Source organism: Dermacentor andersoni, chromosome 1, assembly GCF_023375885.2.
Source record: "Dermacentor andersoni chromosome 1, qqDerAnde1_hic_scaffold, whole genome shotgun sequence".
Lineage (NCBI taxonomy): Eukaryota > Metazoa > Arthropoda > Arachnida > Ixodida > Ixodidae > Dermacentor > Dermacentor andersoni.
In genome coordinates this window covers 114,475,866-114,503,269 of record NC_092814.1, presented here as the reverse complement: position 1 = coordinate 114,503,269, position 27,404 = coordinate 114,475,866, and the positions used below count along the sequence as shown (strand labels likewise).

Genomic DNA, 27,404 nt, shown 5'->3' with positions numbered 1-27,404 from the left:
TGGACCGGAAAAAATTGCACAGAGAAGAATAAAGAGTTAGTGGAATGCATAAGCGCTGATATTAAGGGTTTCGGGAGTGGTGCTGAAATTGTCCTATTAGGTGACATGAATGCCCACATACAGGATTTAGATGGCTATACCGAGAATAACGGGAAGTCAATGCTGGACCTTTGTGAGCAACATAACCTCGTGATCGTGAATACAGGGCCTAAGTGTGAAGGACAGGTCACGTGGGCAGTGGGAAACCGGCAATCAACCATTGATTACTGTCTGATGACAGAAGGAATTCATGATAAGTTGAGAGAGATGGTCATCGATGAGGAAGGGTTTAACAGCATAGGGAGTGACCATAAACGCATGATATTGAAAATGGGATATGTAGTTGGGAAAGAGAGCAAGGAGAGCAAAATGGCCAGTCCAAAGTTGAACGCTGAACAAATAGCAAATACAATCACTAGAGTTGAGGAAGAACTTGGCAAATGGCCAAGTAAAGAGTGGGAATATGGTGAGCTTCTAGGTGTAATAACGACAGAAATACGGAAAGAGAAACAACATGTTCGTTGGAAAGGAAAAAAGAAACCAAAAAGCTGGTGGAACAAGGAGATACGAGAAGCGATCACCGAACGACAGAAAGCATCTCGAGAGCACAGGCAGGCAAATAAGGCGCAGTTGTCACAGGATGAAGTAACTAGTAAATGGGAAGTATACCGGGAGAAAAAGTCTATGGTTCAAATACTGGTGCAAGCAAAATTAAAAGGTGAAAGTGAACGTTGGTTGTCAGAAATACGTAAGAAAAAGAAGGCCGCACCTAGAATATTTTGGAACCACATAAAATTATTAGGCAGGAAGTCAACAACAATACAACAACATATCCTAGACGAAGATGAAAGCAGACTGGAAGGAGAAGCGGCAATAAATTACATCCGAAAAATAACAGCCGAATCTTTCCAAGGCAATGACGAGGTTGTATTTGAGGAAAAAAAGAGCATGAAAGAGACTCAGGAAAAGGAGCTGGTTCTGACAAACTTAAACTGGAAGAAAGCGGAAGAGAAAATTCTTAAGCGCACAGCCACAGGGCTAGACGAGGTTCCCGTTAAGCTGATAAATGAACTAGGACCAAAAAGTAAGGAAGCTCTGGTGAAAGCAGTGGAAAAAACTTTAAAAGATAGACGGATACCAGACAGTAGGCGACAAAGTAGAATGAATTTAATTTATAAAGGTAAGGGGGAGAAATACAGAATTCACTCGTATAGACCGTTGACCATTACATCGGTAATATACAGGCTAGCAATGCAGGCAATCAAATTAAAGCTTCAAGCATAGACAGAGAATAATGGCATTTTGGGAGAGCTTCAGAATGGCTTCAGAATAGGTAGGCGTTTGGACGATAACTTGTTTGTTCTTACTCCGTGCATTGAAATATCAAAAGCAGAAAGCAGACCGTTGTATGTGGCCTTTTTAGACATTACAGGAGCCTACGACAACGTAGACCGCAACATTTTGTGGGATATTCTGGAAGGGGAAGGCTTAGGTAACGATTGTATACAGCTTTTGAGAGAGATTTACCTAGAAAATACCGTTTGCGTTGAATGGGAAGGGATGAGGAGCGCGGAGAAAGTTCATATCAACAAGGGACTGAGGCAAGGGTGCCCTTTATCCCCGCTGCTGTTTATGATGTACATGGTGAGGATGGAGAGGGCGCTGGAAGGAAGTAATATCGGGTTTAATCTCTCATACAAACAGGCAGGTACAGTAATAGAGCAGCAACTCCCAGGTTTATTTTATGCGGACGACATTGTGTTGCTCGCTAATGAGCAAAGTGATTTGCAACGTCTGGCTAATATCTGTGGACAGGAAGGCAACAATTTAGGTTTGAAATTTAGTGTTAGAAAATCAGGTGTTATGGTATTCAATGAAAACAGTGAACAGACAGTTGAGATACAGGGCCAAGAAATACCTCGGGTAACAGAATATAAATACCTCGGTATATGGATAAACGAAGGCAATGGATATATGGAAACACAGGAAAAAAACCATAACAGTCAAGGGGAAGAGAAATGCAGCCATAATGAAGCACAGAGCGCTATGGGGATACAATAGGTACGAGGTCCTCCGAGGTATGTGGAAAGGGGTAATGGTTCCAGGACTTACTTTTGGAAATGCGGTTGTTTGCTTTAAATCAGGGGTACAATCAGGACTCGACGGGAACCAAAGGTCAGTGGGTCGCCTCGCATTGGGCGCTCACGGGAAGACTACAAATGAAGCTGTGCAGGGAGATATGGGCTGGACTAGTTTTGAAGTGAGGGAAGCTCGCAGTAAAATTGAGTATGAAGAACGGCTGAGGAATATGGAAGAAAGTATAGGGGCTGGGAGAGTGTTCAGGTATCTGTACAGGCAAAACATTGATTCACAGTGGAAGAAAAGAACTAGGAAGCTTACCAGCAAGTATGCGGCCTGTGGGGTGGGCAACACCGCAACAAGGAAGGTCAAGCGGAAAGTCAGAGAGGCTGAATTAATCTCATGGGTGGCGGCAATGGAAAAGAAACCTGCCATGAGTAACTACTTAAGAGGAAAAAACGAAATCAGGAAAGAAACCATTTATGATAACTCAAAGGGAAGCTCATTACTTTTCGAAGCGAGGTCGGGATGCCTTAGAACACGCACCTATAAAGCGAGATATAAGAAGGAAGAAGAAGCATGTGCTTGCTGCGGTAAAGCTAGGGAAACGACGGAGCATATTTTATTAGAATGTGAAGACGTCTACCCAGCGGTCGATTTAGGCACCACTGGCCTCCTTGAAGCCCTTGGGTTCAGCGGGAGCAGTGGTAAAGCAAACAGGTCCGCAATAGACATTAGTAAGAGGCGATTTGAGGATTGGTGGAAGAAAAGTAGGGAAACGACAAAAGACGGAGACGTACAAAAGCACAACTCGCAATAGGGGATCAGAAAGTTTGGACGCGGTAGTTCATAGTGTTTTTTTTTTTTTTTCATTGGTTAACCTAGGTAGGATATTAGACAGCATAGTAGCAAGAGCTTGGTGGCGCAACCCACCGCCCCGTTCCAAAGGGGACGCTCATAATATCCATCCATCCATCCATCCAATTAGGGTGCCTTGATGCGCGCGCCCTCTCGGAGGGTGGAGTCATTCTGTGAAGGGGTCAGTACTACCTTCCGACCGCCGGCCGCCAATTGCGCTCCCCACATTTCGTTACGGTCGGTCGAGGGAGACACGTGCCCGGCGTTTTCTGGTCCGAAATGCCCGGGTGTTGCGTGCCCCAGTGCACGAACCACTCACGGAATGACTGGAAGAAGCAGTGACTTCAGTTAAGTGCAGCATTTTGCACCATATTGGTGGCTTTCTTGTGAAAGGAGTTTTGAAAAAAACGAAGAACTGCGAGCAGCGCAGGGCTACAATGCTGGGCTCAACGAGCCATGAGCATGCATATTTAACTGCACTAAAGGAGTATGTTCATGATGGTAAGAACTTATGTTATCCGAGCGGTGAAGTTATGAGCTTGCTCACATCCTGCGAAGAGCACTTTAGAGGACTCACGTCCTGGACTGACAACCTGTTCACCCTAAGTCTCCTCTAAAGGCTGTGACAGAATATTTAATCAAGAGGGCTCAGTGCAGACTGGAGGCATGCCAGTGACATTCTCTGGAACACAACTGATATCAAGTTATGCAAGAGTAAGGCTACGCATTCACCTGCGCCAGCTCGAAGCTGCAAGAATTAGTGGGCATGGAAGCAAGACATGCGCTGCAGTTAATTTGTAGTGAGTTGTAGCAGTTGTTGTTTTTGAAATCCTTAACGTTCCCGACCAAATAAACAGGCTACCACATCGGAAATTGCTATCTATTGAATACACTTTTTCTCAGTGTTGAGAAGCCGTGTGGCCACTTTATTTTAGCAGCGTCGATGACCGGTTTATAGCAATTACCAGTTGACAATATGTTCGTACAGAAAATATGCTAAACAGTCTGGCTTATAGTCAATTACTACGTGAGAGTCGTGATTTAGTGCTATATATGCCACATGTAAGGTGGCAAATAATCTGGTATGCATTCAATATTTTGTTTACCCTCATCTGCATATTTACAGTAAGGTAAAAGAATTCAACACAAAATTAAGAATAACTATGGAAGCACTGCTAAACAGAATACGGCCACAAAATAAAACGTTCAGTGAAAGCGCATGCTATCCCTACTAGAAAATCCTATTTGTTTTCAAACGGGTTTCATCAAATAGGGTTATGGAACGGGACCCCGTTTGATCCTGTTCAGTCCTGACCTGTTTAAATCCTGTTTATTCCTGTTTAAACCTGACCCGTTTAAATCCTGTTTAAACCTGACCCGTTTAAATCCTGTTTGATCCTGACCCGTTTAAATCCTGTTTAATCCTGACCCGTTTAATCCCGTCCTATCTAACCCAGACCTGTTTGCCCCTGTTCAGACCTATATTTTGCTGCATTCATACCTGGTCCTTTCAGAATGGATTGATGTTGCTTAATATAATTTACTCTTAAACCTATTTTGTACATTTGTGTATTTGCGATCAGCATTGAAGAGCAGTAGATCTGCATTGTTTGCAACAAGAATGCCACTTTCACATGTAGGTTTGCCTGGTACATTGCTTGATACGAAGATAAACACAATTTTCGGCATAAATTGATTAGCACTACCAACACTGATGTGATACATCATGAACAAGTTTTGTATGACCCACGAGTACGTTCTCTATGTATGACCTACAAGAAAATGCACCCTGAAGAAGACTGTACCTCATTTTCATATTTACTACTAGTATGTAAATGTAATTCTTGCAGATTTAGTATTTGTTCGATTACTTGTACTCGTTTTAATGCAGTGCTTTTTGTTGTAATGGTTTGTTCACAAATCCACAGTAAAGCGTAATTTTGGGGTGAAAAATGTCAGGCAAAGTATTGGCATGTACTTGTAAGTGAAAAAGACAAGTATACTTTACGTAGGTATTTCTGTACACCAACTTGAGCTTTCATTAAGCCTGAAGTCATCCGGCTTAAAAAAAAGCATGTCATAAATGTCCCAAGCACTGTTTATTGGACCTTCTAACGGTATTTCGATGCATCCAGTCTGCCGAGAGAAGACCGCTGGAGTGGGTTGCTTGGGTGAGAGCGAGCAGGGCACCTGAAAAAGTAAAGCCAATAATTTATCTTGACTCATGCAACAGGTTGGCACATAGGCAAATTCGCCTATGTTCCCACAGATAAGAAAGGTTCAGCATTCTGGTCATAGGAGATAATGAATAAATCTTATTGAAAAATATGTGGTTTCATGCAATGCCTATGTTTCAAGGGAACATGGAGTACTGTGGGAGAATAAGCTGTCATAATTAGCAGGCGATTGAAGCAAGTGTTATAGGAAAAAGATGGACACATCGTTTGATTAGCAATAATTACTAGTATTGAAGCAACAGAATACAAACATGAAATACCTTTAAAAACAACACCGACAGGTTGAGATAATAAATTATTCAGAAACTAAACCCTTCTGCCAGCAAAATACCGTAGTGTACTGGCTTTGACATTGCGCTGCTCAGGCAGAGGGCGTGGGATTGAATCCCGGCCACAATGGCTGCATTTAGATGGCAGGGAAATGCCAAAACCCCTATGTAAGGTCTATTGGGTACACGTTAAAGGAGACTAGGGATCCCGCCAACTTGAAGTTATAAAAACCGGGGTAAATTTCGAGATAAGCAAACTCACAAAAGTAGAAGGCCCTGGCAATGCGAAGACCATATAAAGCCTTTTAAGGTAGGTGCCAGCAGCCGCAAAATTTCTTGCAAAAGCGAAATATAGCAGAAGCGGTATTTTTCCGTAGATCACTTTTGCAAGGTATTTTACAACTTGACACCCGACATGTTGGGCATCTACTGGCAACAGCAATTCTTGCACAGATCATAGCAAACACTGTTGCACCTAGGTATACATAGACACATAGGTATAGGTACAGTCGCCGACTGATTTTCCGGACTCCGAAAATTCGGACTTGATTACTCGGTCTGCTTCACGGCACCGCCATTCTCCCCATGGACCATAATGTATAACAACTTCCGAAAGTTCGGTCGCCTTGCAACCTCTCGTCTGATTTTTCGGACACTCCTTGAGCCAACTTGATCGAGAGCACCATGCACAGACTCTGACCGTTGCATGGTTCTACTTGCTGAACGACATTTTTGTTTTGAACGGAGCCTCCTTGCTGCCCCACGAAGTGGCGCTACTGCAAATCCCTGCTCATCATCATCGTCTCTGCCTGGTTTGTAGCTACAGCAGTTCCGGTCTCAGCTTAGTATGCCATGTCAAGACAATCCAGCAGCTGATTTGTTTGTTTCTTCGTGCACGACGCTGCGAGTAGGCCAGGTTTTTTGTTTGTGCAACTGATGTCGGCGTGACGATGTTTGATTAAGCAAGATGGGCCAATTCATTCCACTAATATCTAGAATAGCTACCTGTAAGCACCACCTACCTTTCAACAACATTTGCAAAGCAAAAAACCTCATCCTGAAAAGTCTGCACATGACGACATCGGTAGCATCATCAGCGTGGGGCCTCAAGATAATTCGGCAAGCCAAGAAATTACTGACAGCACGAGTGCAAGCATGCCAACAGGAAATCAGTGGCTGAATAATGCACCTTCTACCAATTGGTAGACAGTGCATTTTCGCAAAGCCCTAACTATAGCAGATCATTGTTCAGGAGTTCCCGAATGCACAACTGTATGCCATTTTCACACAGACTCTAGGGAAGCACCTCTGCACAGTTGCAAGAAAAAAAGCTAGATGCCCCAAGAGAAATGAGCCCACTCAAGCCATGGAAGTTGTGTTTACCTTGTCTTCCTACAACTACTCAAAACCTAGGACTGCTGTTTTGCACAAGGGAACAAACGTCAACATTGGTGCCTCGCCCAACACAAGTGGTCTGCGCTGTAGAAGGTGCCATAAGTCAGCCCACAGATGAAGCCCACACCAGTGCTGTCAGTGTGCTGTACAAATTGCAGAAGCACAGCCTACAAGCTTGTCTGCCTTAGTGTGATCGCACCAATGAACGAAAACTAACGAATCAAGTTTGTTTCGTGCCGAGAACAGTTGCCTCATGCTGGCTTGGTTTGTTGTGTAGGCATGTAAATAATGAAAAGGCCTGCATCACTATCTCTGAAAAAAAAATCATGTAACAAAGCACGTACAGTACACAGGTGCAGTGTCTATCACACCATTTCGTGCAGTAGAGGCTACATCGGATAAACCGGCCAATGTATAAATGACTGGCAGCGTGACCAAGCAAACTTGATGCATGGGTCAGTTAGCAGTGGTAGTGCACTGCTCTCGGCGCACATGCACCTATGTTTGAAAGCTGCTTGATCGTGACAAAATATAAAGACAAAAGCGCTGGAGAGATATCTGAGGCTTTTCTTATATGTATGACGAGGAACCTAGCGCTAGCTCCCCATGCAGAGAATTACTAGACAGTGAGACTGCTTCTTATCATTGTAAAACAAGTGTCACGCTCACCATGTTTCTGTGCGAACAGCATGTATTCAGATCTATTCTCCCCCTTTCACCTTTTGCACAATATCACTGTGCGAGCAATAATACTGAACTGTTAGTAGCACTCTGTCCTGTTGCCTCCTTTCTTTCCTTGTGAATTGTGTGCTAAATAAGGCTTTTTTTGGTGAAAGAGTGCTAGTTTAACGCATAAACTAGCGCCATGGCACTTTGCAATAAAGGACTGTTATAATTCTCTAAAAATTTGTCCATGCAGAACAGTGTCAAAAGAACACCTTAAAGAAAGAACATGAGTGTATCTATCATAAAGACCAATCCTTGTCTTTTTTCCTTAACAATATTTTCAATACCGATATTGAAGTACAAGCTCACCATATTATATCACCTTGTCAATGAAGCAAGGCACAATGGTGCCCAACTGTCGCGGGACCAACTTGGATGTGGAGATCAGCGCAGATCAGCAACATAGCATGGTCTGCTTACATTTCTTCTCCAGGTCCAGCCATACCTACAGCAGCTATAAAACAAGTGAGCTTAGAATCACAAGCGAAACAATAAAAAAAGTGACACTGAACAAAGCAACTTTCGTTAAGCATAAATAGGATCGAAATGCTGACATTATGCCCATAAGTAACTTCACTTTGAGCAACAAAGCATCCAATTTAAGAAAGATTATATGTATCAGCTATCTATGTGAGAAAGATTAATCGAACGCCCTCTATTTGCCATACCCCTCCCCTTATGCATGGATGTCTCCCTGACTGAGTGAGCTGATCCCAGGTATAATGTAATTAAAGGTTGTCACTTGGTGGGCCAATCCCGATACCATTGCATGACTTGTACAATAATTTTAATGTGTTGTAATGCTGGCCATCCTGCAGGCACTGCAACATTATAGCACCCATAAGGCTAATGGTATTACCTGATAAGGTTAACTAATAGGTGTCCCCAGAAGCATAACTCGGCATGTATACTCGGAGGCCATTATTATAAGAGAAGCAATGGCAGAGGTGAAGCTTTATCCTGTGCCATATGCAAAATGGCCGAGCACGCCCAGCTTCTGGTTACATTCTCACTTGTGACCACTGCAACAGGCTGACTGACATGTGTAACCAGCAGTTTGTAGGACCACATTTTCATACCCTGCAATTTGTTTTACATCTGAAGAGATCAGCCTCAAGCTCCATGATGCGCTGCACTCAAGAAGCATTATAAACTGGCAACATTTAAATGCTATGCTGCATGGTTTGTTGCATGCTTTAGGAATTTACTTATTTATTATACACATAGCTCATAGGCTCCAGTTGGAGTATTGCATGAGGTGGCAAGAAAACAAATTCTGAACAAGGAGAACATTCAAAAAAACAAGTCAGACCAAAGAAGAAAAAATAACATACTCTCCTAATGGGACTATGTATCTGGCAGCTAGCTTCTAAAAAAGACAATTAGGAATCTTTTACTACTGGTAGCGCTTTAGGGGATGGAATGTAGAATTCCAAGCTTCATACACTTTTAAGCCACCTTTCGTGGCTTTTTGTTTTGAACTCCTATTCTCTGTACTATTATAGAAATGAATACCCCCCTCCAAAATAAAACAAAGAAAAACATGTAATGCACAGTAATGTAACACAATAATGTAATGCACAACAGTGAATACTTAGAAAAATGTAATTAAGAACATGGAGTCTATGTGGGCACAGATGTTAGAAGTCTACATGAAAGCATAATAATAAAGGTGGGCAAAGCATTTATGCTTTTGTCGGGCAAGCTGCAGCAAGACATACAGGTAAAGCATGCCTCACAACACAGTCCCTAAAAATATCTGTCACAATACAGTGAGTAGGTATATCATGCATATCTACAATAGCTCCTAATTATATTTAACTCAGAGGGGGCTACCTATGTAACTTGATCAAACTGAAGGTGGGCCAAATTCTAAATATACGATTCAAGTAGACAGAAAATGGACGTTATGAAAATGCATCTACAGCAAAAGTGTTGTACATTATTGTTGTACATTATGTCATACCTGCCAACCTGTGAACATAATATTTTGTAAAAATGCTGCAGACACTAAATTCTTTGTTGGGGACATAGCACACATTATTTTAAAGCTTGCTCTCAGCACCCCCATTGTTGCATACACACACACATTATTAATAAAGGGAAAATCGCACATCTACCCGCTCGTAGCAATTGCTACAAAAGAAACCCGTACGGATTCCTCGAAAGGAAAGCCTCACAATTGAAAAAAAGAAACCGTCCAGGTCTGGGACTCAAACCCGGGACCACCGCCTTTCCGGGACAGCCGCTTTACCATCTAAGATAACCAGGCGGCTAGCAGATGGCCGGGCCAAGTCGAATTTGTCGACAACATGAAGCAAAGGCAAGGGTCTGACGTAATAGTTCTGCGGAAATGCGCAAGGTGTAGAGAAGTAATTAATAAAGGAGAAAAAAATATTATGTCAAACCCTTGCTTTTGCTTCGCGTTGTCAAGTAATTCGACTTCGCCCTGCCATGTGCTAGCCAGCTGGTTATCTCAGATGGTAGAGTGGCTGCCTCGGAAAGGCGGTAGTCCCGGGTTCGAGTCCCGGACCAGGACGAATTTTTCTTCAACTGTGCGGCTTTCCTTTTGAGGAACACATACAGGTTTCCTTTGTTGCAAATGGTACGAGCGGGTGGATGTCTGATTTTCCCTTTATTAATTACTTCTCTCCACCTCGTGTGTTTGCGCAGAACTATTACGTCACACACACATTATCAACCATTATTTAACTTGTCGTGCAGCACGAAAAGCAGCAGCGAACTTGAAACCAGTAACTGACAACATTTTTTTTTAGATTACAGAGCTTTACGCTGCTTCAGGAATTTATCTGACTAAACTTCCTAAAAGCACGTGCCCCTCTGATGTTCTCGTTAGAGATATTGCATCGCTAATAATAAAGCAGTACAAGTACCATTATAATTAATTTTTTACATGCATTTTAACAATTTCATACCGTCAATCTCTCAACAGCTTTAAAACATCTTAACCAACACAACTTCATTGTCTTTCTAAAATGACATTAATAAAATTGTAAAATGAGCCCACATTTGTAAACCCACGAAAAATTCAGGAGTTTCCAAACATGGATGATACCAACAAAATCTGCAGCTCTTGTAAGTGGCAGCAACTGCTTTGCACACACCTTGTCACAGCATGCACATCAGGTACTTTTCCGTGCTGTTGAGGCTGCAGAAGTGCCGCAGGTGCATATGTGGAGGTGCCTCTGGTTCACAAAATCTTGCCATCCCTAAACAATAATAAATACTTATTTATTGTAATCCCTGCTGAAACTGCAAACTTGTGATATAAAAAGATCACGTCATATTTTGAAAAAAGTCTCATACAACCAGTTACATGAAGCTGCAACTGGTTGTGCAAATATCTGATTGTAACATCACAGGCGGTTAAATAACACGTAAATCGAACTGTAGAGAACATGAATCTACTATGAAAAGGTTCACACAAACGTACAGCTGTATAACGTGAAATGTGAATTGTACTATCAAAAAATTCCTTAGGACATGAAAAGCGTTCCAAAACCTAACTTGTCCATGCGGCGCAACAAAGCACTGCTCCCAAAGGACGATGCGCTTAAAATTACAACAGACCACCTCATTTCTGGAGAGACAATACAGAAAAGAGAAAGATTTTTTCGATTAAAAAGAAACATTGCTTATGTAATTTCGGCTTCTCTGCTAGATCGGAATCCTTTACAAGTACACGAAAACACACAGGACACTAATACACGTCATCTGACGACACACTATAAACAGAAGAATTTCCATACAAGCTAAAAATCTGGCCATGCGTCGACGAAGAAATCGGGTGCTATCTCGCGCAGCTGTTAGCTGTGACGACGACACATCGACGTACTACTTCTAGAAATGACTATACCATTTCTTAATGAAAAATTATGTACACAAACAGTAACTTTCTTTGCTTGAATTTTTGTGCCCATTTAGATCAAAGAACCACCCGCGCTAGCGTGCTTCATAGGTGAAAGTAAATAAACCACAGATAGAGCTGTTGGTAACATGAATACGTTTTAGGGCAATTTCCATGGAACTTTTTGCTAAATGTGCACTGCGACATGAAGAACAACCATTTGAAAAGCACATTTATAATTCTTGCTGCTTTACAAATCCGGATCCGGTTGTTGTACGGATCTTGCGATACGTACAACAACGCACACTTCACGAACCATAGACAGGAAGAATGCGCGCAAGCGCCGGACTTACCTTTCTAGGCGTACTCGGAAAACGCTCCTTTTAGCGTCACAGGTGCCGCGGCATCGACTGCACCAACGGTCCTTCCGGCGCACACACTGTTGAATTGCGGATCAACTACAGGACGTAAGAGCACAACTTTCACCAAATTCTTCCGTACAGCGCGATACGATGCGACAGTGCCAGAGGAGGACATCCTGTTCATGAGCCCGGAACAAAGGAAGCGCGAAGGGTCATATCTTCGACATCGGCGCACCACACGAAGGATACTGCGGGCTACATTACGCGGTCCCAGGGGTTTTGTGATTCTCAATGCATACAAAATGCACCACAATTTCTCTCGGCACAGCGTACACACGATTAAACAACTACATCGGACGGCGTCAATGCAGCAAGCACTCACATGTGTCGACAACTGAGGACGGCAAAATAATATCACCTGTAACTTTACCGGCGCTACCTGTGCTGCCATCTGTAGGCCGCCACCGAAAGCGACCGTGCTTTCGGTGATCTCATGGATGGTGACGGCGTTGTATTTCGATGTTATGCGAGTCGTACAGCGTCTTGTACGACGTGTTTCAGCAACGTTGCTTTTAATAGAGAGGACAGCAATCTGCGTATACGCCGTATAGACGTCTCACCCACTTGAATAACACAACAGCAAATTTTCAGTCTGTCGTATTTTGGGACGTTGTGACTGTCGTTCTGTTCTCTGTAGTGTGACGCCCTGTAGTCGAAAATTCTGTAGTTCCTGATCAATATTTGATTAAAAATTGACAGAGGTCATTTTAAGGTTATGTAAAATTATTAATACGAAATAAAATAAAAAAATAAAAGTAGAAAAAAAAATGCCTTTTGCCTAGGATTCGAACTTTGGACCTGACGGTTCCGAGACAAGCATCTTACCACTGCACCACGCCGAACATCACTGCTGGCGTATGTTGAAGCTATGTCAAGAGTGTAAATTGCTGTCTGGGTTGCTGTTTACATTTGCATTTTAAAAGCCACGATGCGCTTTCACTTCACCGCGTCAACTGCCGCATCTCTAGATGAGCAAAAGTGTTGTTACCATCGACAGGTACATCGTGGAGTGCTAGACCATCGATTTTGCTGTTACGATATCCATATTTCATACGAAATTCAGAAACAGACAACGGTGACCGGGGACACTGAGGGTTGTTACTGCTAATTTCGACAGTTGTCTCTTGCTCTTTACACTTTTGAGCTCGCATATAATTCGTGTGTTCAATACAATATAGCTACATAAACACTCGTGGGTGAGTCTTCATCTCGACAGAATACTGGCTTCTCACGGCAGCGCTGTACCAGATTAATGAGACCCGAGCGAGACAGCTTTTCACGCAACTTTGTGGAACAATCCAAAACTTCTTTCCCGGTTCGCATATGCTTGTGCAATATTTCTGGGAAATTAACTAATGTGTCAGTGTAACCGCACATGTAAGTCCACAGGCCTGTGTGCCCCATCTTACCAAATAAAACAAAGCGGATACGCAGCCATTCCCGCAGATGGTATGATTTTGATCAGCGGCCGATTTTGAGGAGGCCGGTAGGGCGTTGCTGGTGCCGCGTCGTCACGGCACAATTATAACAATTGGCAACGTCGACTTTAATGCCGGTGTCGGTGCTATCAGTACTGCCGGCTCCAAAGAAGCACGATTGAATACCGCGCAAGAAAAAAAGTACAGTGTACACCACCGATGCGAAGCTGACATTTTAAAGGGCCGCGACGGAAAGTGCTTCTGTTGCGTCTTCAGAACTCTTTGCCGTCGCGACCGAATGTTTCTGTTGCGACGTCAGAATCGCTGTCGTAACGTCAGAAATGTCTGTCGCAACTTCAGAAACGTTAGGAACTTCTGTCGTACAACAGAAATTGCTGTAGTTGCAGCAGGAATTCCTGTGTCTTTTTCAACTGGGCAGGACCGGGAATCGGTTTGAAATTCGCAGCTAGCATATCGCAGTTTGGTCTGTGAATGTTCCGAGGTGGTCACGCAATTTCTGTAGAGCTTGATAATGGCCCCAATTTAGCACTAGGGGCTAAATTGTCAGGATGTCGAACAATAAAAAGTTCCTCCCCAGTTCTATTCAAGCATTAAACTCGTATGCATGATACCATCCAGTATGGTTGCCACAAAGCTCCAGAATAAACCAGCTTTTGTGCCAAACAGGCGACCCTATATGGTGCCACTGTGTCCAGTATAAGCCAGTTTAGTTGCAAACAGGGCCCCTGTTAAGACCCATTTCTGCTTGAACTGGTCGTGCCTATACCTGCTTGCATGCCAAACGGGACCCCGCTCAGCCCTGTTCATGTGTGAACTGGTCCAGTTTATACCTGTTTGCATGCCAAACGGGACCCCGTTCAGACCTGTTCGTGTGTAAACTGGTCCAGTTTATACCTGTTTGCATGCCAAACGGGACCCCGTTCAAACCTGTTCGTGTGTAAACTGGTCCTGTTTATACCTGTTTGTTGCTAAACAGGTCCCTGTTAAAACCAGTTTAAACCTGTATAACCCAGTTTGAATTTAAATAGGATTTTCCAATAGGGATATACTCAAGCTAAACAAAAAATGCGCCAGAAAGGGTTCATTTCGTAATATTAGTGTGTAATATCCCACAGAACAAATATAAATTACGTTTCGAACTACAATGAAGCAATAAATGCGGCCCGGATGTATAGGCTCCGTAGCTATCGCGCTCGACTGCTGATCCTGAGGACGTGGGAGTCACCCAGCCGCGGCGGCCGAGTTTCTATAGAGGTTAAACACATGGTGCTGTCTACTAGGTCGGTATCGGTGCATGTTAATAAAACCTCAGGTGGTCGAAATTTCCGATGCCCTCTACCACAGATCCATCACACCCGATGCTACGAAATCACAACGAAAGGCCGTGGATGTGATATTGGTTGAAATATGCGACGTTAAAAAATTCGCAAATGTCAGCACAGGTAACACAGACACAAACAGGTAAGACAGACAGGTAAAACAGACACAAATGAAAAGCTGCCACATTCACTGCAGTTTCCGTGACCCCGAAACAACCATTCAATATTGGTAGAACATCAATTACACACGGTCTCGTTTCAACCGCAGAGTGGTTATTTGAGTGTTACGATCATTGCTTTCTACTCAGCGTTGCAGCATTCAGTCGTATATGGTCCAACTGATGACTGATTCGAAAACAAGATTTGAAAGTAGGGTGTGCGATAACAATTATTCTTTTGTCCCGTTGCGGCACGCGGTTTGTTAAACAAATTCGGGTTTCAGCTGGCCGCCAAACAGTCTTTACGCTTTGGTTAGAGGCACGAAACTCACACACAGACACAGCGAAAGACGGCGGGACTCGTGCCTGCGTATGTTTCGTGCCTTTAACCAAGGTGAACAGTCACCAGCTAGCCGAACAAGACGTTCTTTTAAGGTCTACGCGGCTGACGTGGACGGCAGTTTTCTGCTGCCAGCAAGTCCAGTGGGAAATTCCGCTTTAAAATAAAAATGACAGAATATTAAATTGATACCTTCACACTGCTGATGCGAAAATTTTGTGTACTCGACAAATCATTAAAGCAGCACACGCTATCAAAGCGAACTGTACATGCAGCTGCGCGACGCCCGTTGACTGCCTACGGAGCGGGCATCATAATGGTGGACGCCGTAGCAGACGACCCGGTTGTCTTCACCCTGCACGGCGGCGGAGGGGAGCGCGCGCATCGAGGCACCCTAGCCCTCAATGCACGGGACACGGGCTATTTTGCATTTCGCCCCCATCGCAATCCGGCCGCCGCGGCCGGTATTTGATCCCGCGACCGCGTGCTTAACATCACAACACCATAGCCGCCGATCCACCGCGGCGGCTCAGATATTGAAAGAGGTTTGGCTAAGGTGAGGTTTAAGGCAGCAGCGGACGAAGCACCACCGTTGACAAGTAGACCGGTGATGGCATCAACCATGCACGCTGCGGTGCTTCATGTTGATAAGCAGGTTGAAATGGCGCAAGAAATCCGCTGCTATGATTGTAACGGAGATATGCTTTCCTGAGGAGTCATTGATACTGTCTGCACAGCCCGATATCAATGGTGAGGGAGTTCTGACCACAAGTTTCGATGAACTGATGGAAGAGTTAACACTTCGAATGGGGTGGGTGGCTGATTTCACGCCGGATACGCCGATCAATCGTAGACTCAACTTTTCTCACCTTTCCACCGGTGTGGACGTTTGCATCAGTGGTCGGTGATGTGGAAGAGTCTGCTGCAGACTTAGCCCACGGTCGCCCACCGCTGCTACTGACGACCGGCCGTGGTATTTCCCTCGTGTCGCGAGCCCGGCGGGTATGGGCATTCCCAGGTGTAGTGGTATAATGTATGCTTTGCTCCACAGTAGGGCCAGTATGAGAGATATTGTGGGGGGTGGCAGAGGTGAAGGAGAGAGACCTCAGTGGCTTATCGATCGAAATATGCGTACAACAGGACGATAACTATATTTAACGATTCGGTGGAAGCTTGAAATCGCTTTCTAGACCGCGTGTTGGTACTTGGGTGCACCACATCAAATAAGCCACGTGGAGTTTATATTGGAAATCGAGGGAACGGTGGACCGAGCAAGTAACGCGACCTTTTCGAAGCAGCCAGTTCTTCCTGGCTCACGTTTGCGTGACCGATAGGGCTGTGAGAAAAGAAGGTGCGCCGCTTTTCAACCTCTTCATGAGAGGGCTGGCCGTTAGCATGTGGCATATTGGTGGTGTCCGGTGTCCGGTATGCCTGCGATATACTACACGATTTGTTGGCATCGCCTTTGGAACGAAGTGGTCACAAATAGTCGCCTAGCCTGCTTGAGTAATCGGGTAATCTATGCATGCTTATCAGTCTAGCCTTTTGCCTACATCTTAAAAGCGCTAAATCTACTTGGTACAGTTACCTTAGCCTGAACGGATCCTGTCCTATCACACTCTTGCTTTTTCCACAGTGGGGAGAGAGAAAGATAGAACCACCGGAAGCAGGCTGACGCCCGCTACCCTCCTGAGCCATTCCAGCCGAGCCCACAGTGGAAACAGCCACATAACCCCTTCTGACAACGGAGGACCTCGCCAGAGGCAACCCAGAGGAGCAGTACAAGGCCGAACTGTAAAATGACAGGCCGTGGCGTCCGATGCGAGATATACCGGACCGAATTCGCGCTGGATACGAGCAGTGCCGTAGTCATCAACCTCGCAATTCGCCTCCTCCAACTCGGAGGGGAACACACTGAAATGTTTACCAAAAGCCGCACCATAGATGGGACGACGTGCTGTTGCCGGTCATCAAACGTGAACAGGCGCTGTATTCACGGACGCCGGATGAGACTCTGTCCAGACTTTCGGCATAACGCTCAGTGGCTTTCGTCAAAAGGGCGAAGAATAAGTGACTGTATTCGCGGACGCCGCATGTGTCTTTGTGTCGCGACTTTCGGCATAATGCTTAATGGCTTTCGTCAAAATAATGATGGAGACAGAAGACATTGTTTTCGCGGACGCCGCGTGGGACACGTGTTCCTACTTTCGGCATAACGCTCGGTGGCTTTCGCAAAGAGAGCGAATGAGTCTGAAGATAATATTCACGGACGCCGGCGTATAACTCTGTGTCCCTACTTTCGGCAGCGGCCTTCACGAGTGGCAACAGGGGTGAGACTGTGTACTCTTTCAACACCTAGAAGGCCCGCCAACCCGTAGCGCTTCGCGCCATACTGTTCGCTAAAGAGAATAGGGAGCTTTACGTTTGGCGCACCCAAAGTATGGGCCGCTAACCGCCAGACGTTCAAATGAGCGCAAATAAGAGTATAAAAGAACGGAAGGAGAGCGTGGGGCTTCGGGAGCGCAAAGACTCTTGGGGGCGCTACTGCTAAAACTCCTTAATGAATGAAGGGAACAGTGATGGCATATATAACGGTAAGACAACTGTTTGCACCGACTCTCAGAAGCATTTAAATCGCTTTCTAGACCCACGTGTTGCTGTTTTGGAACACGATATAAAGCAAGGCGCATGGGCTTTTCGCCTCGCAAGTGGAGTGCATGTGGACTGGGTCCCGGAGCACGCGTGCAGTTTCGGCAACAGTGCGGCCCACGACAAGGCAAGCGAGCTGCTGCACTTCCGCTTGTTTGCTCATCTGGACGACGTCCCTATCGCGCTACAGCTCATTTGACCGCAAGATCCAAGAGAGCATGGCAGAATGTAGGCTTAAAGGGAGCTTCGGGCGAAAGTGCCAATTCGCCCACCCTCAAGGGGTCCCTCGCGGCTCTCGGATCCTCGTTCTCAAGAGCCAAGACGGGAGCAGACCTCGCAAAAGATGACCGTACCTAGTGGAAGGCCTCCTCGAAGAGAACACGAAAGCAGCGGTGACGCCGCGGAGTATGCAGTTGTGTGCACTTCGGCCGAACGAAAGGCCCTCCAGCACGGCTGCCGTTACCTGTCGGACGTGCAACATAGGAGCGTACCCCAGTCTCCGCCACCTGTTGTGGGAATGCGTTGCCAGGCACGTCGAGCTCTGGGAAAGGAGGTCGCTCCGTTCTTTCTATGGATGTCAAACCGCCAACAATGACTACATGCAAAGATGAAATTTTTCCGATCTGTAAAGAAGGTCGAGCGAGTTGCTGCTCCAAGAGAGTTTGTGCATCCTGGGCTCTCTTGTTTACATCATCTGTCACAGTGATTATACTTGATGGTCAGAGGTCTGAGGTAGTCTGTCAGGCAGAACGGCAATAGAAAAGTTAAAGCGTTGAAATCAGCGTTGAAAAACCACTACTGTACTTTTACAGAGCTACTCTGCGCACGGAGGGATCTACGCTACGACACGTGTGGGTTTCACGCGTGTTCCATCGGCGCAACTGAGCTGCTGCATCCTACCTGGTGTTGCTGGCTTCCATGACATGGGCAGCTTACGTGGACGGCACGTGTGACACCTTGCCGCATCACCGCTCGTGGATACACCCCCTGTCTGCTGGCGCTGCAGTCAGCGGCTATATATTGGCGTCATCGGGCTGCGCAGAGCATATTGGCAGCAGCAGTGGCCACGGAACCTACGCTCTAAAAACCACTACTGTACTTTTACAGGTTTGTGCTTCATCTTGCACGTTCTATTTTGATTTCCTCTTGTTGCTACTGCTGCTGCCAAAGTTTGTTCTTATGTCTGATGTCACGAAGTGCTCCAACTGCGAAGAGCAGTTGGATAAGACCAGTGATACCGTATCCTGTAGTGTGTGCGAGGGTGTATACCATGCTGGAAACTGTGTAGGCGTTTCTGAGGCGACATTGAAATCGAAGGGCGAGGTATACCGCAACAACTGGAAGTGTGAACAATGTAGAGCAGGAAAATCCCGCACAAAAAAACTTGAAATAACGGAAGTGCCTAACCTACAGGCTGTGTGGTCTATGCTTACGAACATGATTGCAAAACTTGATGAGTTATTGCCACTAAAAGAGACAGTAGACGGCATTGAAGCTGCAGTTCAGTTCATGTCTGATAAGATGACTGAGTTGTTATCTCGTACGGAGCAGAATGAACGTGACATCAAAGATTTGAGGATAAGAATCGTAAAACTTGAGACAGGAGACTGAAAGCTGGAAAGTCTTACGCTTCAGCTCGATGACCTCGAATGGCGAAATAGACGACAGAATCTTGAATTTCATGGCATTGCGAAAACAAACAACGAAAACCTGATAGCTAAAATGAATGAACTAGCCGCCAAAAATGAGCTGCCACCGTTATCCGAGAACGATGTGTGCACTGTTCATCGACTGCCGTCAAGGAAGGATAGGATTCCTGGTATTATCTACCGATTCACGAATCAAAAGATCAGGGATCTGTGGTGGTCCAAAAGGCGTCTACACAGCAGTACCAATGAAAAAATACGGATCGTTGAAAACTTGACAAAGCGAAACCGAGAACTTTTGAGGGACGTGAAGGAATGGGCGAAGAGTAAAAACATCTTTATTAATAATATTTGAATGGCGAGAGCAGTGTGGGAGGAACCCTCAGTCCAGGGTCCCTAAGATCCAGGGTCCCTAAGCCCGTTGTATCACAGCTCGGAGGACCTCGGGAGGTCCGTCGCGGAGGGCATCGTCCCACAGCTTTTTGTTGCGTAGGGGGTAAAGGAGAGTTGGCAAGGGAGGAAAGAGCTTTGCAGTGCACTCAATGGTGACGTGGAAGATTGTGGGCGAGCTGCCACAGCCAGGGCAACGATCTGCATAACAGTGTGGGTAGAATTTATTGAGAGAGACAAGATTTGGAAAAGTTGCGGTTTGTAACTGGCGTAATGCCACTGCTTCCTCCCGCGAGAAGGACGGCGGTGGTGCGGCGTGGGTGCGACGAATGCGTGTATAATGACGGAGTATGTCTTTGTAACGGAGCAAGGGATCCCCCCACTGTGAACTAGTCGCCTCACCACGCCGGGTCGCCCGGAGGGAAATTTCTCGGGCAACCGCATGTGCGCGTTCGTTACCCGGCAGCGAGGTATGACCAGGGGTCCAGAGTAAGTGAATGTGGGGAGGTGTGGTTGGTGTGTTTTGCGGGATCTGTTTCAGAATTTGGTGCGCCGCTCTCGGGATGCCGTGTCCTGATAGGAACGCCCGGCATGCCTGTTGCGAGTCCGTCAATATATACACTTCCTCAGGAACAGGGATGGCGTATCGAATTGCAAGAGCAACACCGAGAATTTCTCCGTAAGCGGCATTTGTTCCACGCATTGCAGCAGAGTCTCTCAGGGATTCGGTGCCATCCAAAACTACCGAGGTGTAGCCCTCTTGAGTGCGTGATGTGTCCGTGTATAAAGTATGTGTTTCCGGGATGTTTGCAAGCATGCGGCCAATGTATCGTACACGGGCTTTGCGCCGCCCTTTGTCATGCTCGGGGTGCATATTACGTGGCAATGGATGAAGACTTAGTGCTTGGCGTACCGCTGACGACAAGATCGTTGGACGGGTTTCAGACTCATAGGGTGGGACAGAGTATCCTAGCCGTGTGAGAAGATGGCGGCCAGTAGGAGTGAGTAGGAGGCGCTGGCGATGGCTGACCCCATGTGCCTCTAGCAGCTCGCCTAGTGTGTTATGTGTCCCTAAGTTAAGGAGACGGTGTGTGGAAGTATAGTTCGGGAGGCCATGGGCCAGCTTCGTCGCTTTGCAAATCATTGCGTCTATGCGAAGTTGTTGCGCTTGGGTCAACCGCTGAAATGGGAGATGGTATGTAAGGCGGCTGATCACGCATGCCTCCACCAAGCGCAGCAGGTCCTCTTCTCGAAGGCCCGAGCGCCTGTTGGAGACCCTCCGGATCATGGCCAGAATTTGCCCAATCTGTCTGGATAGAAGGGAAACAGTGTAGTTTGACCTGCCATCCGCTTGGACGTGTAGGCCGAGGATACGAGCACGATCAACCTGTGGTATCGGTGTGCCATCCACGTGCACAGTGATAGGGGGAGTAGAGGAACGGCTCCGGGGGCGAATGATTATGAGCTCAGACTTTTCCAGAGCACATATTAAGCCGCATTTTCTCGCGTACTCGGAAACTGTATCGACTGCTTGCTGCAGTCGGTCCTGGATGGCTCCGTCGGAACCCCGTGTCGACCAGATAGTAATGTCGTCCGCATAAATAGCGTGGGCGACATCAGGGATATCTGGTCGAGTAGCCGGGGGAGCCCTGCGAGCGCGATATTGAATAGACTAGGGGAAAGAACTGAGCCCTGGGGTGTCCCACGTCCTACAAGGCGAATCGTACCGGATCGATGCGGTCCCATTCCTACGGTGGCTGTGCGATCTCGAAGAAATGCGCGGATATACTTGTACATACTAATTCCACAGTGTGAATGTGCAACATTGCGAAGGATGAGGTCATGTTCAACATTATCGAATGCCCCTTTTAGGTCTAAGGCGATGAGTGCTCTCGTTTGGGCGGACGACGGAGGTCCTATGACTTCCTCCCGCAATTGTAAAAGCACATCTTTGGCAGACAGATGAGCCCGATATCCGAATTGAGAGTTAGAAAAGAATGATTTTTCTTCGAGGAAGGGCTGCAGACGCCGCAAGAGTACATGCTCCATGAGCTTACCAATGCAGGATGTTAGGGAGATGGGTCGTAAGTTTTCAACCTTAACAGGCTTGCCCGGTTTGGGGATCAGTGTGATGTCGGCGTGTCGCCATGCTTGGGGAAGCATGCCCTTGCGCCAGCAATCATTGCAGATATGGGTGAGGTGGTTAATATCCGCGTCACTGAGGTTACAAAGGGTGGCGAATCGGATGTGGTCGGCTCCCGGTGCCGTGTTGCGGCGTAGGTCTTGTAAGACCACCCGCACCTCGTCAGATGTGATGTCTGCATCGAGCAATTCGTTCGCCTCGCCTACCTAAGGATAGTCAGGGTACTGCGGCGGCGGCCCTGTGGGTATGAAACGCTTCTCTAGCTCTCTGAGGAGTGTCGAGACATCGTCCCTGTACTCGTGCATTAGGATGTGCAGCTGTTGAAATGTTTTTCCCTTATGGGCGAGGAGTGCAGGGTATAAGTATGTCTGGCACAACAATGGCAAAATTCTTATCAGAAAGACACGGCGCGACCGCAACTGTTGTATCTAAAGGCAAGTGAGCTTGCTAGGCTTGTTTGAGCCATTTTGCGTTTTTATTTCCTACCCTTTAGCTAACAATGGTTTCCGTCTCAGATACATCTGTTATCCCTAGTGACTTTACGAGTTACCTTGGCACAGCCTTTCTAAAGTCTTTCAAATGCCTCCATCTCAATACCCAGTCAATTAGAAACAAAATACCTAGTTTAACTAACCTGCTACAACAATTGGACGTGACATTCAATGCCATTATGTTAACAGAAACCTGGGCTACGGATGATTCAGAAGTTCCTAGGTTTCCTAACTATCAAATATTCTTCTTAAATCGTGATACAGGTCGTGGTGGTGGCGTCTGTTTGTCAATAAATAGTGAACATGAACCTGAGCTCTTACCACAGTTTACTCGGATCACAGCAGATTATGAAGTTCTATCAGTACTTGCAGAAAACTCTCTTTTCGTTGTCTGTTATCGTCCTCCTCAGGGTTGCAATCCTATTTTTTTCGACTTTCTTGAATCGTTGTTTTCTTTTGTCTCCAACAAAAACCTTACATTAGTCTGTGGTGGCGATATGAACATAAATATGTGTGCTCATGACAGCTCGAAGAAAAGTTTTGACTTATTACTAAAGGCTAGCGGGCTTTCTAACATGATTCAGCTACCAACGCGCATAACAGCTAGATCATCGTCCCTTATAGATCTGTTCATAACGAATGTTGCCAATAGGTTATCTAAATGTGGTGTAATTATCTCAGACATCAGTGATCATCTGCCGATATTCTTGTGTTTGAAAGGAAAGCCTTCTCGCTTTTAGACAGCGTGCATCTGAAGCTAACTGGGATGCTGTTCTTTCGGAACGTGACGCAAACCTGGCTTATCAGGACTTCCTTGCTATTCTGAAATCAACTTACGCTGCTTGCTTTCCCATAAAGACATTTAAGCGAAATAAAAAAACCCGCAAACCAAGGCTAGCTCACACCTGATCTTCTGCTTAAGATAGAAAAAAAGAATAAACTCTACCATAAGTTTATCAGAACGAAGGAATTGGGCGACTTGCATATATTTAAAACCTATCGTAACCGCCTGAACAAGATACTTAAGAAAGTTAGGAATGAATATTTCATAAATGATTTCGAATCAACTAAATGGCGTAGTGATCTTGTTTGGAAAAAACTAAACAGCCTGATAACTAATGATACAAATCCTAGAGCAATTACATCACTGAAATTAAATGGAACACAGGTGTCCGACCAAAATCTAGCGGACGAGTTTAATAAATATTTCCTTGGTCTTTCTTGTGACAGAGATGTGGATAACGACTTAAATGACGTCCCACTGTTGGACAAAACGATATATCTTAAACCTGGGACTGAAGTTGAAGTAATGACAATTTCCACAGAGCTCAAAAATAGTACCTCACGTGATATAGATGGACTACAAATACGGCCCATAATATCAATTCTGGATATTATTTTGCCCTACATCACTCACATCATTAATCTCTGTATTGCAAATGCTATATTTCCTCATGGAATGCAAGTTGCCCGCTGTTCTGTACTTTTCAAGAAGGGAGATAGGAACCAGTTAGGCAATTACCGCCCAATATCCATACTTCCAATATTCTCAAAGGTATTATAAAAAGCTCTTCACAAACAGTTTACAGAATTTGAATCCAAACATCATATACTCACCAAATCACAATATGGGTTTAGAAAGCACCTTTCAACAGAATTCGCACTCTTAGAACAGAAGGAATATACACTAAAACAATTTGAACAGAACAGTATAGTCTTGGGTATTTTCATTGATTTTACAAAAGCATTTGACCTTATAAATCATGAATTAATTCTCCGGAAGCTTGAACGATACGGTTATCGCGGGCACGCAGCATCCATAGTCAAATCGTATCTGGAATATCGCCGACAAGCTGTAAGTGTAAATGGCTTCATCTCGCAAACTCCTCCCTGTCCGCTGCGGTGTTCCGCAAGGAAGTATACTCGGTCCATTTCTCTTCAATCTTTATATCAATGACATCGTCAACGTATTTCCCCTCGCAAAATTTATCATATACGCAGATGATACGAGCATATTCTTATCCGGCGAAAATGCCAATGATCTAATAGATTCAGCAAACTGCATGCTCAAACACCTAGACAAAGGGACACAAAAAATGCATTGCAAATTAATGTGAGCAAAACAAAAGCAGTTGTTTTTCGGACCAAGAATAAACAAGTTACTCTGACAAAACAAATATACTTTAGACCTTGTCCGCTAGGAATAGTACCGCAGTTTAAAACTCTGGGCGTTGTGTTTAACCAGCAGATGTCCTGGGACAATCATGTGGCCCACATTACTTCCAAATTATCACAAATAATTGGTCTGCTCTGTCGCAACCGTGAAATCTTACCCTCTTATGTTATGATGTTAGTTTATTACTCTTTATTTAATTCTCGCCTTAGCTATTGTAGCCTTATCTGGGGAACTACAACACAGGCAAACCTGAACAAATTACTTGTATTACAAAAAAAAAAGCAATGCGGATTGTTAAGAAATTACCGAGGTTGCATCATACAAGAGAAATATTTTTAGAACACAAAATAGTTCCAGTAACAAAAATCTATGACTATCGCCTCAGCCGAACGCTTAAACAAGAACATTTAAATAAAACATCTTTTATTCAAACTCTTTCAGGCCTGAGAAGGCGCGAACAAAACTACAACACAAGAAATAAGCATATGTGGAAAATTAAAACATTTTAAACACTATATGGGCTACAAACGTTAGAACACCGGCTTCCACAACTTCTTAATGACCTATTGAGATAAGATATAACACCTCAATATGTCACATTTCGGACACTCTTGGCTTACTTTCTTTCCTAAACTTTTTCTTGTTATTTCTTTATGCAACTAAAGCCAAATCGCTTTACAGAATTATGGTGTTACTCGGTGTTATTCCTGTTTTTTCTGTTAAAGTGCCTTTGCCATGTCATTGCATTGTGTAAACCATTAAAAGCCTTCAATTTAAAAAAAAAATTTGCCATGTGTGTATGGCTCAATTCCTTTTTTTTAAAGTTATGTACCAGATGCAGCCTTTGTGTAATATGTTTATATATTGTTCTGTAGTGTAATGTGACCGCCGTGAGCAGTGTTTCTTTTTGTGTATCTTCTTTTTTTGTGACTTTGTATGCTACTGCCAAATAAGGGGGGCCATTGCTCTGTCAAGCTGTTGAAAGACAGCTTTTACTTCGGTCCCCCTGCATCATCATGTATGACGTGATGGTCGAAATAAACTTACTAAATTATGCCCCCTTGGGTAACACCACGTGTCACAGGCCGTGGGCTGCTCAACGCTTCGCCAATGCGAACTTTGAGGATTCGCTTAGCGGGAAAGTTCCGCACGAAGTTGAGAACGCAACTGTGGCATTGATAATTTTCCGGCATCGAGGCAATAACTTGTGTCGAAGTCAGCCAACAAAATCCCCATGTGAGACCAGTAAGAGTGTATTATAAGCTGAAAAGTTGACGCGAGCAAACTCCAGCGCAGAAACGAGTTCAGTGATATGCACCGCGGCAGAGTATCCACGTCTGGAGCCAGTGATTACACCGTGGAAGAAACTTTCCTCTTGAAGACCTTCGAAAAGATGGAGTGAGAAAGACTGTCCAGCTCAAGTTTCGATGTTACAATGTAGTCTCTCTTTCGTTGTGTGTCATCCTGGTGTTGCCCACCGATGTTACGGACAGCGGGTGAAGAAAAAGCGTGCCCCTGGACCCACTCCTACTGGAAGAAAAAGTTAATCCTGCCTAGGTTCATTGCCATGGCGGTTGAGAGCCGCCTCGATGGCGGCATCCAGGAACCGCTGAGTTTTTGCTGAGCAGGCATGGGCATGGGACGGCGCGAGGATTTTTGTGTTGGGAAGCACAACATGATTCTTCATTTTCGATGAGGGTGCAGGAGGGAACTTCATTATTTCCATGATGCTAGAGGGGGGCGATGAGGGGGCAGGATAAAATGCAGTCTGCCTCCGCTGGCCACCCTGTAGAGCCCCTTCACCCCCCCCCCCTCCCTGGACACAGGTAGACCTACCGGAGAATGAGTGTCGAGGAATAGAAGGAGAGAGGGGACGCAAAAGGAAAGGGCTGTTCGAGATGTTGAGCGCCGTGCACAGTATGCGCTCTCCGGAGAAGGCCCCGCGCATGGCATCGCGTCGCGCAAGAGTTAGCATCGTGTTTGAGTCTGTTGGATGAGTGTTCACTGCAGCCTCGTGAACTATACTTTCAAGGGAAGGATCAGACGGCACTGGATCCGGTAGGACTCAAGGGTGGGGGAGCGTGAGGATGGTCCTTTGGATGTGCAGGCCCTACAATTCCAGTCGCCCGGTGAAGAAAACGCGGACAAGCTGGCCAGCTCTATCGTGTCCCGGTAACGTGGCCTAGTTATCCGTATAGTCGCTAGGGAATACGAGTACTCAATGATGGCTGATGCCATAGGGGCTGGCAGATTGTCATTTGCAGATGCCTCGCCGTCTACATGGAGCCGTGAAAAATGTGGGAGAAGCCGCAGGGGCGGGAGGGACGAGGGTGTATGGCATTGACCACAGCCTACAGCGCGCGGCGAGGACAGGCTTGGTTATCCCTTGGATGGCCTTATTGCGCACAATTGCTTCTCATTTAGTACGCGTACAATTCACCATTACTCGATACTCTTTAATACTGTATGTAACACTGTAATTTTCTTTATAATGTAACACTAAACAGTGATTGAAACACTACACAGATTATAGGACAGCCGGCACGAAAGTAACCAGCAGTGCAACACAATTCATTTCGCATGACGCTTGAAATGGTGAGCTTGCCGTTCGCTATTTCCATCCTTTGCAAGGCGCTGATCGGTCAACATTTAGGCAATGGGGCTTGTCCGAGGTTTCCCTTGCTTGCCCATTGTTGATCATATGTATATATGTTCCATGGATAGAGATGCCGCAGTAAAAAAGGTGAGTGACGTACTTCC

At 45.4% G+C, this 27,404-nt stretch overlaps 1 long non-coding RNA gene across 2 annotated transcripts; it reads right to left on the bottom strand.

The window, feature by feature from the left end:
- Positions 1-5,056: 5,056 nt before the first annotated feature.
- Positions 5,057-12,923, bottom strand: LOC140216340 (uncharacterized). 2 transcript variants are annotated; one of them, XR_011892990.1, is made up of 4 exons: positions 11,825-12,923; positions 10,729-10,833; positions 7,913-8,057; positions 5,057-5,166 (listed from the first exon to the last, which is right to left on the bottom strand). It is a non-coding gene; the product is annotated as an uncharacterized lncRNA (long non-coding RNA). The 2 variants fall into 2 exon arrangements; XR_011892986.1 differs by lacking the exon at positions 11,825-12,923 and having other exon boundaries at positions 10,729-11,138.
- Positions 12,924-27,404: the final 14,481 nt, after the last annotated feature.